The following is a 12,239-nucleotide window of genomic DNA, read 5'->3' on the forward strand; positions in this document are numbered from 1 at the left end:
GAAAAAAAGTTGAATTTCCCCATGGGGATGAATAAAGTATCTATCTATCTATCTATCTATCTATCTATCTATCTATCTATCTATCTATAAAACCATTTGTGAAAAACACTTTGGACTCTTCTGTCAGATCCATCAGCTAAGGTAGGCCTCTGCTAAGTCCACTTTGCTGAAATGTGTTTCTCTAGAAAGGTTTGCAAATATGTTCACTATCCTTGCAGAGGGTATGAATCTATTCCAATACTAGGTTGATGGTGACCTTAAAATCACCACAGTTCCGAGCAGATCCATCCTTCTTGGCTACTGGGGCCATTGGCATTGTCCATGGGCTCCACTCAACCTTGGAAATAATTCCATCAGCCTAAATGTGATCTAGCTCACTGGCTACATCACAGATGGTATAAGGAACTGGACAGGCTTTGGAAAACTTATGTGTGGCATTTTCATTTAACTCTATGTTATCCTTGATATGTTTGAGTTTTCTAATGCTGTCCTTGAACACTGCTGTGTCATCATCCAGTACCTTTTCTGAAGTTGATTTCAGTTCCTCTATCGTAGGGTAAGTAGCATGCAAATTGTGGCTGGATCTCCAACTGAGTTGTATTTATCTCAGCCACTCATGGTTCTACGAAGCTAGTCCTCCTGTTTTTACTATGTGCACGGCCAATGTAGCTTGTTGGTTATTGTATTTCACTGTTACACACATCATTCTTACAGGAGTTATCTTTTCTTCAGTATACGTTCTCAGTTGGATATCTGCAGGCTTTAGTTCAGTACCTTTGAAATGCCAGTCAAAGTCGTTTTGTGGAATAACTGCAACAGCCGAGCCAGTCTCCAATTTCATCTGAGCTAATTTGCCATTCTCCGCTGGCGTAAGCCATATTGCTTTTCTTTTGTTTGTTTTCACATGGTAAATCTGAAGGCTGTTCAGTCCGGTGTCATTCTCATTGTTACCAGGTTTTTCTTCAACAGTATGCAGATTTGTGCTCTTGAAGCTGAAACTTACCCTTTTATTATTTTCGCTTCTCTGCGCAGTCCATTTATGTTTGCCTGTGCCACATGCTCTTTGTGTGTTGCATATTCTGCAAGTTTTGCCTTTAAGTTTGCATTGATCTGGTGCATGTGTGCTCCTACCACAATGGTAACACAATTTGTTCAGCTAGGCTGGTTGCTGTTCAGATTTTGCAATTTTGTTCACGCTCGCTTTCATTTCCGACTGCATCTCAATTGCGTCTGTGACTGCTGTTTCCATTAATTCAGCTATTTCAACTGCTCTTTTAAATATTCTAAAACAACTGCTAATGACATGCTGAACCTCCGGAGACTCCTGAAGAAGTAGAGGTGCTGTCGTGCTTTCTTCACAATAATTTTTATATGATGGGTTCAGGACAGATCCTCTGAGATAGTGACACCCAGGAAATTAAAGTTTCTGACCCTCTTCACCTCTGATGAGTACTGGCTCATAGACCTCTGGTTTCCCTCTCCTTAAGTCTACAATCAGTTCCTTGGTCTTATTGACATTGAGTCAGAGGTTGTTGTTACTACACCACACAGCCAAGTTTTTAATCTCCTTCCTGTATGCTGATTCTCAAACCATCCCACCTGCCACCAACAAACATTTCACAGTCAATATCGCTTAGGTTGCATTTCTGATGTTTGGTCTGAACAACAACTGAACTTCTTGACCATGTCTGTATGCTTTTATGCATTGAGTTGCTGCCACATGACTGGCCAATTAGATATTTGCATTAACAATCATTTGTACAGGTGTACCTAATAAAATGGCAACTGAGTGTAAATCAGCCATGGTGGAGCAGACTCAATGGGCTGAATGGCCCAATTCTGCTTCTATGTCTGATGATCTTAAGCCAACTCATTTGAACAAGAGAGGAGATACCTGACCAGTTAATCCTGACCACGGGAGGAGATACCTGACCAGTTAATCCTGGCCATGGGAGGAGATACCTGACCAGTTAATCCTGGCCATGGGAGGAGATACCTGACCAGTTAATCCTGGCTGTGGGAGGAGATACCTGACCAGTTAATCCTGGCCATGGGAGGAGATACCTGACCAGTTAATCCTGACCATGGGAGGAGATACCTGACCAGTTAGTCCTGGCCATGGGAGGAGATGCCTGACCATGAGAGGAGATACCTGACCATTTAGTCTATTTTTAACAACCTAGAGATGTTTAAAGATGTTTTAAAGAAAACTCCAATAAAAACAATGTTCAACTGCACATAGGTATAGAATCATACAACTGAAATTTTAGGCAATGGTGTATGTGAATGTGAATAGTAACGGTGTTAGAGGCACACATCAAGAAAGAAAAGAGGCAGATGAGTTACTGCTGAACAGTTCTTTTTCTCTGAGCTATCTTTAACGAGTGCCATGTTGGAATGGTTTAGCTTAGACTTTATTGTAGGAATAAGAGGAAACAAAAGGCAGAGTGTTTCATGAACCCTGAACTGATGGCAGTGCTTGATTTTCCGTAGAACCCTCCTTCATGAGCTCTAAAAATACACCCACTTGTTTGTAACATCTTAATTATATCCACAGACTTCTAAAATGATTTTCATCAAAAAAGAGCAAGTATTTGAATGAGTCTTACCGCTGTTATGTTGATGTGCTCTTTTGGGAATTCTGCAGTTTCTCTCTGTTGGATACCTTTCACAGAATTTTTAACAGCTCCCTTACGCTAACAGCTCTGACTCATACTATTACAAATTGACAGTTGAGGATTTCTTGACATCTTAACACAATGGCCAGGCTTCTGTGATCCTTTTTGGATTGCAGAGGTTCTTACGCAGTTCTTCCTGTTGCTGACAACATTTTCACAACCAGCTGTTAATTTCTCCAGCCTCAGTGGAACTGCAAACTTCTTTCCAAGACATTACCCACATTTCTAGCAAATCCTTCTGGATGCACTGGGTTTTCTGAGCTGGTCCTTGAGACACCATTATCAGTGATGGCACACTGGATAAATAATCAGGTGAATCTTTTACTTCTGAAACATATAATTTGCCTTCTTGGTTTCCTAAATACTATTGATTCATTGTTCGAGCTCAATGCTTAGTAACTATGTTTGAATTGAGCATGAAATTAACTGGAATTAATCTTAACCCCCAATGCAGTTGGTTTGGGTCAGGTGACTCTAACATTCGAAAGCTCCAACCTGCTTCACTCATTAACAAAATCTTTTCAGAGGTTGGTGAATAAACAGTCAATGGTTCAAGACTCAAGCAGGGTCTCTGATGAAAAGTCTCTGACAAATGTTCTTTGATGAAGAATGAAAAAGAATCTTTTAATGATGGGTCTTTGATGAAGGGTCTCTGATGAAGAATTTCTGTGAAGGGTCTGTGATTAAAGGGTCTCTGATGAAGGGTCTCTGATGAAGAATCTCTGATGAAAGGTCTCTGATGAAGGGTCTTTGATGAAGAATATCTGATGAAGTGTCTCTGACGAAGGGTCTCTGACGAAGAATATCGGATGAAGAATATTGGATGAAGAGTCTCTGACGAAGAATCTCTGATGAAGTGTCTCTGATGAAGAATCATGTCTTAAGTCCATAAGACAGAGAAGCAAATTTAAGCTATTTGCCTCATTGAGACTGCCTGCCATTCCATCGGGACTGATTTATATTTTCCCTCAACCTCATTCTCCGGCCTTCTCTCCTTTACTCATCAAGAGCCTACCTCTGACCTAAATATACCCTGATGACCTGGCCTCCACAGATATCTGTGGCAATGAATTTCACAGACTTACTGGCGAAAGCAATTCCTTCTCTTCTCTGTTCTAAAGTGACATTTTTCTATTTTGAGGCTGTACCCACTTGTCCTGGACTCTCCCATTAATGGGAACATCCTTTCCATGTCAGTTTTTGTTGTTATTCCTTTCCACGCCTTGTGGCGCATCGGGCGGCAACCTTGCTGTTTCTTTTGCATTTTTGTCAGTTTTTATGAGACCGAGTTGCTTGCTTGACACTCAACCCAGCACAGATGGAAAGCATGCAAGGATCAGGTTGGATTTGAACCTGGGACCACCCACTTCAAAATCCAGTGCTGATGCCACTACACCACCAGCCAGCATCTATATAGTACGATACCAGAAATCAAGGATATTTCATTGGGTGTGAGCCATATTGGGATGTAAATGACTCAGCAGGAGTACTACAGTGTTTAAACAAGGGTTGTATATGATTAACTCAAATAGACTGAGCTATGGATAGTGAATGTGTGCTATGGTTCAGAATGGGCCTTTGAGTAACATAAAGGAAGCAGAAGAGATCTTACATTGAGAATCAAGAGGACTGAAAGGGGCATCCTTGGCGAGGACAAGAGAATACCAAGCATTTTATACACATGTTTACAACAAGAGGGTAACCAGACAGAGGGTAGGCTCACGCATGGACAAAGGAAGGAATTGTGCCTAGAATCAGCGGAAAAAGCTGAGGTACAAAATGACTACTTTGCATCCATATTGACAGAGAAAAATAAGGACATGGATGATAGCAAGAGGAACATGTACAAAATGTTGAAGGAACTCAGCAGGACAGGCAGCATCTGTGGAGGGAAATGGACGAATAAAGTGTCTAAACTTGAAACATCATCTGTTCATTACTCTCCACAGATGCAACCTGATCTATTGACCTCCTCAACACTTCTGTTTGATGCTGTAGATTCCAGCATCTATAGTCTCTTTGTCTCTCTCCTTGATATGGCATTTTCCGAGGTAATCTACATGTACTTTGTCATATACGTTAATGATCTGGATGATGGGGTGGTAAATTGGATTAGCAGGTATGCAGATGATACTAAGGTAGGAGGCGTTGTGGATAATGAAGTAGGTTTTCAAAGCTTGTAGAGAGATTTAGGCCAGTTAGAAGAGTGGGCTGAAAGATGGCAGATGGAGTTTAATGCTGATAAGTGTGAGGTGCTACATTTTGGTAGGAATAGTCCAAATAGGACAGACATGGTAAATGGTAGGGCATTGAAGAATGCAGTAGAACAGAGTGATGTAGGAATAATGGTGCATAGTTCCCTGAAGGTGGAATCTCATGTGGATAGGGTGGTGAAGAAAGCTTTTGGTATGCTGGCCTTTATAGATCAGAGCATTGAGTGTAGGAGTTGGGATGTAGTGTTAAAAATGTACGAGGCATTGGTAAGGTTGAATTTGGAGTATTGTGTACAGTTCTGGTCACTGAATTATAGGAAAGATATCAACAAAATAAAGAGAAGATTTACTAGAATGTTACCTGGGTTTCAGCACCTAAGTTAAAGGGAAAGGTTGAACAAGTTAGGTCTTTATTCTTTGGAGCGTAGAAGGTTGAGGGGGGACTTGATAGAGGTATTTAAAATAATGAGGGGGATAGATTGAGTTGACGTGGATAGGCTTTTTCCATTGAGAGTAGGGGAGATTCAAACAAGAGGACATGATTTGAGAGTTAGGGGGCAAAAGTTTAAGGGTAACACGAGGGGGAATTTCTTTACTCAGAAAGTGGTAACTGTGTGGAATGAGCTTCCAGTAGAAGTGGTAGAGGCAGGTTCGGTCTTGTCATTTAAAGTGAAATTGGATAGGTATACGGACAGGAAAGGAATGGAGGGTTATGGGCTGAGTGCGGGCCAGTGGGACTAGGTGAGAGTAAGCGTCGGCACGGACTAGGAGGACCGAGATGGCCTGTTTCCGTGCTGTAATTGTTATATGGTTATAAGTAAAAGACTAAATGTGAAATAAATGTGGGAATGGTTTTAACTAAATGCCTCAATATAAATGTAAGGGATGTTCTCCTTCAAAAGGTTACTCTTTCCTGGATTTTACTGTGCATTTTTCTTTTCTCATTGGAATCATCCAAGACCTTTAATGAACAAAATTATACAAACACTAAAAAGGGAAATGCATGCATTAAAGTGTATAATGTTAGCAAAACTGTTATGACACGTTGTCCCCTGCACCCTAACTTATGCTGAAGCAGGTTTAAGGGATTGGAAATTGAACTGTGGTCATGCATCCAATGCTTCAGAGCACTTTTCCTGATATGCAGATGGATTTCACTCAGAGGGTGGTGCAAGTGTACAAAAGCATGTTGTTATTTAATTATAGGTATTGACAACTTCATATGTATAAGTCAGCTTCTCAGATGACTGAAGAGAAGTTTGGATAGAAGGGGTTATGGTCCGGTGGTGGGTAGATGGGTCGAGGTAGAAGAAACAGGTCAGCATGGACTAGGTGGGTTGAAGGGCCAGTTTCTGTGCTGTAGTGCTCAATGACTCTGCGATACCTTTCAGTGAGAGAGGGTTTCAGATCAATGGCACCAGAGCAGGGTGCTGAAACACAGGATTGTCCTTTGGACAAGATAGCATAGTCTCAAGGGGATGAATGGTCTCTTTTTCAGCTGCAGATTTTATCACCTACATTGGACTAAGCTCCTCAATCACCAATGATAGTTTTTTTTATATAAACAGTAGACCTCAGATGCCTGAGATTTGCAATAAAAACATAGAATACCAGAATTACCTTGCAGGTGAAGCAGCATCTATGGAAAGAGAAGAAGAGCTTTTATATTTTATACATAGCTAGTTGAAAGAATGGCTTGAGCTGCCTTCTATTATTCTTATATCAAGGGAGCTTGTTCCTCCTCTTGCTTAACATTAAGTACACTGCAGATTTATAGAATACTCAGAGTCTCTCTGCTTAGCTGACCTTACCTGACAAAATTCTACTAAAAAGCATGTAATTATTAAATTATAAGTGTGGACAAATGCATATCTATGAGTAAGCTTCTCAGATGACATTTAGAAATTACTGCTTGCCTGCACTGACAGTCTAATGAGTTTACATGCTGGGTAGTGAATGTATCACCAGGAAGCAGCCAGATTCAATTTCTCCACATCCATTAATTCATCTCTTGCCATATAAATTAATCCAATTATGACTTAGGGAATCTTCTTACAAAGGAACTTCGGAAAATGATGGTAGTTGATTTTGTGGCATTATTTTGGCTCATAGGATCAATCATTTTCCATATTCTGTATATCGGTGACATTTGTCACCAAACACAATAATTAAGAAATTTTGTTTAACCCTGATGAGGAAAATTTCTTATTTTTGCTTTGCTCCACAGTGGCCTGATATCAAAATTCTGGTTACCTAAGTCCATAAGATTAGGAGCAGAAATAGGCCATAAGACCCATCGAGTCTGCTCCATCATTCCACCATGGCTGATTTATTGTCTTTCCCAACCCCATTCTCCTGCCTTCTCCTGTAACCTTTGTTACCCTGACTAAAGAACCTGTCAACTTCTGCTTTAAATATACTCAATGACCTGGCCTCCACAATCATATTTTGCAATGAATTCCACACATTCACCACCCTCCAGCTAAATAAATTCCTCCTCATCTTTATTCTAAAGGGAAGTACTTGTAATCTGAGGCTGTGCCCTCTGGCCCTAGGCTGTCCAGCCACATTTACTCTCTCCAGTCTTTTCAATATTCAATCAAATTCAATTAGATCCCCCACCACCCATTCTTATAAATTCCAGTGAGAACAGGCCCAGAGACAAAAAATGTCCCTCATACGTTAACCTTTTTATTCCAAGATCATAAGTATTTTATAGTATTTTATAACAATAGCAGATGGCAAAATAGCATATATATATCTTCTCTGTCACTCAATCTGCCAACTCAGCTGGGGCACCCTGCATGTCACCACTTCCCATACCCCGCGCCACTGATGTGCGCCACATGGAGAAGGGTGAAAATCCAGGTTAAAACACAGGAAAATTGAGGAAAAAACAATCCGGGAAATTCTTAGAGCACTGGATGGTTGGATGCTGATGGAAAGTGATCCTATCTCCTTTCACTAATAGGCTTAATATTTCTGCTTACATTGATTAACCTTATTTGTCCCAGGTACTTCAAAGCATCAAAACATTTGCGTCAAATCAAATCAGCGAGGATTGTGTTGGGGGCAGTCCGTAAGTATGCCAACACTTCCACACCAACGTAGCATTCACCAATTTACTAATCTTTACTAATGTGCAGGTCTTTGGAACGTGGGAGTAAACCGGAACATACGGAGCAAAGCCACATATGTGATGGGAGAACGTGGCGGCAGTGGTGAGAATCGAACCCCCATCGCTGATCACAGGTGCAGTAAACCGATTGTGCTACCCGTGTTCTCTACACGTTTCCAGTGTCACACCAATTACTCAAACTCAAAAGTACCTTGTAAAGTGCCTTGGGGAATGCCGATGTCGGTAAGAGTCTGTTTAAAGATAATCTTTTTCTCCTTCGAACAGAAGTCATTTCATCGGCAAGCTTGCATGGTATTGTGTTCTGCTTCCCAGCCAAATTATGAATCTTGAGCCAGAGATCACGTCGGTGATTGGAATTCATGTTAACAATAAATATCAATGATTAAGATGAGTGTTAATCAGATCTCAGGCTCATATTCAGAGTTATTTATCACCTGTGCAGTAAAATGCATCATTTGTATAAAGAACCGAAGATGTGCTGGGGGCAGCCCACAAGTGTTACAGCAGATTCTGACACCAACACAACATGCCTATAATGTTGCACAGAACAACACGAGCAGCAGCAACAACCCATCCCTCACACCCACCCACACACCCAGAAAGGCCTCTAACCCCAACCATAAAAGTCCAGGTGAGAAGGGCACAGTGAGATTTCAGAGGACTGTAGAGAAGTTGGATTTATTCATTTTATTTATTGATTGAGATACAGTGTGGAGCAGGCCCTTCTGTTGCTATGAGTTGCACAGCCCAGCAATCCCTAATCATGGGACAATTTACAATGACCATTTGACCTACCCACCAGCATGTCTTTGGAATCAGAATCAAGTTTATTATCACTAGACGATGTCGTGAAATTTGTTAACTTAGCAGCAGCAGTTCAATGCAATACATGGTAATATAGAAAGAAAAAATAAATAAATAAAGTTAATCAGTAAATCAGTTACAGTAAGTATATGTATGTATATTAAATAGTTAAATTTAAATAGTGTAAAAACAAAAATAATAAAATGAAAATGAGTATGTGTTCAAGGGTTCAATGTCCATTTAGGAATCGGATGGCAGAGGGGAAGAAGCTGTTCTTGAATCACTGAGTGTGTGCCTTCAGGCTTCTGTACCTCCTTCCTGATAGTAACAATGAGAAAAGGGCTTGTCCTGGGCCCTGGGTGCTGGGAGTCCTTAATAACGGTTGCTGCCTTTCTGAGACACCACTCCTCGAAGTTGTCTTGGATACTACAAAGGCTAGTACCCAAGATGGAGCTGATTAATTTAACAACTTTGTGCAGCTTCTTTCGGTCCTGTGCAGTAGCCTCCCCCACCCCATACCAGACTGTGATGCAGCCTGTCAGAATGATCTCCACGGTACATCTATAGATATTTTTGAGTGTTTTAGTTAACACACTAAAGCTCTTCAAACTCCTAATGAAGTATAGCCGCTGCCTTGTCTTCTTTATAACCTCATTGATGTGTTGGGACCAGGTAAGATCGTCAGAGATCTTGATACCCAGGAACTTGAAACTGCTCACTCTCTCCACTTCTGATCCCTCTATGAGTATTGGTATGTGTTCTTTTGTCTTACCCTTTCTGAAGTCCACAATCAGCTCTTTCATCTTACTGACGTTGAATGCAAGGTTGTTGCTGCAACACCACTCAACTAGCTGGTACATCTCTCTCCTGTACGTCTTCTCATATCCATCTTAGATTCTACTGACAATGTTTATATCATCAGCAAATTTATAGATGATATTTAAGTTATATTTAGAAACACAGTCATGGGTATAGCAGGAGTAGACCAGTGGGCTAAGCACACACCCCTGAGGTGCACCAGTGCTAATCGTCAGCGAGGAGGAGATATTATCACCAATCCGCACAGATCTTGATCTTCCAGTTAAGAAGTTGAGGATCCAATTGCAGAGGGAGGTACAGAGGCCCAGGTTCTGCAGTTTATCAATCAGGACTGTAGGGACGGTGATGTTAAACACTGAGCTATATTCAATGGACTGCATCCTGACATAGGTGTTTGTATTGTCCAGGTGATCTAAGGCAGTGCGAAAAGGCATTGAGATTGCGTCTGCAGTAGACTTATTGTGGTGATATGCAAATTGCAGAGGGTCCAAGTCCTTTGCAAACAATAGTCTGTGCCTTCTCCCTGGACTTACAGTGGACCTTGGAAGAAAAGCAGAGTACCCAGAGGAAACACACACAGTTAAGGGGAGAACTTCCTTGCAGGCAGTGGCAGGAACTGAACCCGAGTCAGTGGTACTGTAAAGCATTGTGCTAACCACTAGGCTGCTGCCTCATGGTTATGTGGGCAATGGCTGAAAGTTGGAAAATCTATTTCTCCATTTCAGAAACATAGAAGAGCAGAGATTGGGAAATGTTCAGATGGATGTCCTTGTTCACGGGTCACAGAGAGTTATTATGCTGGTATAACAAGGAATTTGGTAAAAAATAATTTTTTATGTTCATCCACAGGATGTGGGCATTGCTGGCAAGACCAACATTTCATTCCCTTCTCAAATTTCCCACTAATTATGTGGACTTGAAAACTTACTGGTTACTGGTTGAAAGGAGAGGCTGGATAGGCTGGGATCTCGTTCTTTGGACCCCAGCTGACAAAAGAGACAACGCTAAAAATCAAGTTCCTTCCAAATACACCTTGCAGAGGTGAGTGAAATCAGGAGGGGCATAGGGAGGGTGAATGCAGACAGACCCTTTCCCAGGGAAAGGGAATCAAAAACTAGAGAGCTTAGGTTTAAGGTGAGAGGAAAAAGATTTAAAAGGGTCCTGAGAGGAATATGGAGAGTGGTGGGTGTATGGAACAAGCTGCCAGAGGAAATGGTTAAGACAGGTCCAATAACAACATTTGTAATATACTTGGACAGGTCCGTGGGTAGGGAAGGATATGGGCCAAGTGCAATCAAATGGGACTATATTGGCTGATGTGGGTGGGTCAGGCTGAAGGGCCTGTGTCTCTGGTTTAAGATGGCGCTGGTGAATATCAATGACTTCTGGTTGGTGTCTAATGAAACAAAGAAAACAACTAAATACGTCATTAGGCTGTTTCTGGTAAGCAATCATCGTAAACAAGTCTGTAACTTCTGTTTGGACTTGGAGGTAATTCAATGTGGCAGAACTGAGGTGAGGTGAGGTGAGGCAGTGGGCCTGTTCCTGAGAGTGAGGACTCGAGGTTCGATCGATTTAGGCACAGGCTGAATGGGAAAGATCAGGTACAGTCTGTATCAAGGGGGCGGGGTCCAGACCTCAGAGCGTATCAAAGCAACAGAACCCAAGGTTTAGACGACAATTTAGCCACCAGGTCAGATTGAAAAGGTCAGAGTGTCGAGGCCCAAGGCAAGGGACGAGTTGGTTCAGCTTGTTGCTCCACGTGTTTACTTGGCTCTGCGCTGAACTGTCTATGGATGGACTTCATTTAGAATACCATTTGCTTGCATTTATTAATTTGCAAGATTTCTTTCTTTTCTTTGCACATTGGGTGTTCAATGGTCTTTTTTACGGGTTCCTTTGGGTTTTGTTGTTTCATGGCTGCCTGTTAGGAGAGGAATCTCAAGGTTGCATAATGTATGCATACATTGATAATGTACTTTGAACTTTGAACTTTTGAACTTCTGAGTAGCATATTACTCCATAATTGGTAGGATTTAATCAAGTTTCTGGATGTCATCAAAGAGCATGAGTTATAGAAGCCATTCAGCCCCTCTTGCCTACTCAACCTTTCCATGTAATCATAGTTAACCTTTTACATCAGCTCAACTTTCCTGCTGTAAACTCTAACTCCCTTAATTCCTTTGAAATCCAACATTGTTATGATTTTCTTGTCCAAGGCAAGATATACTGGACTGAATGCCAAAGGAAATTATTTGATTCTGAGATGAAGAGATTGTCATTTGAGGAATGATGATACTAGGCTGAGACAAAAATGAGCAAGTGGTGGTCATGACAGAATATGTATGGGTTGATGAGACTAGACCAGAGGGTATGGGATCAAAGTGAAGGAGATGCTATGTTGGAATGGATCTTTCAGGGGTCCTGACCCAAACTGTCAACCATTTACTCCCTTGCAAAGATGCCACCTGACTTTCTGAGTTCCTCCAGCATTTTGTGTGTGTTACTCAGCAGTCTCTTATGTTGTGAGAAGAACTTTGGAATTCTCTACTCTACAGGGCTGCACACACGGAAATAGGAGCAGCC

Source organism: Hemitrygon akajei, chromosome 23 (assembly GCF_048418815.1).
Source record: "Hemitrygon akajei chromosome 23, sHemAka1.3, whole genome shotgun sequence".
Classification (NCBI taxonomy): domain Eukaryota; kingdom Metazoa; phylum Chordata; class Chondrichthyes; order Myliobatiformes; family Dasyatidae; genus Hemitrygon; species Hemitrygon akajei.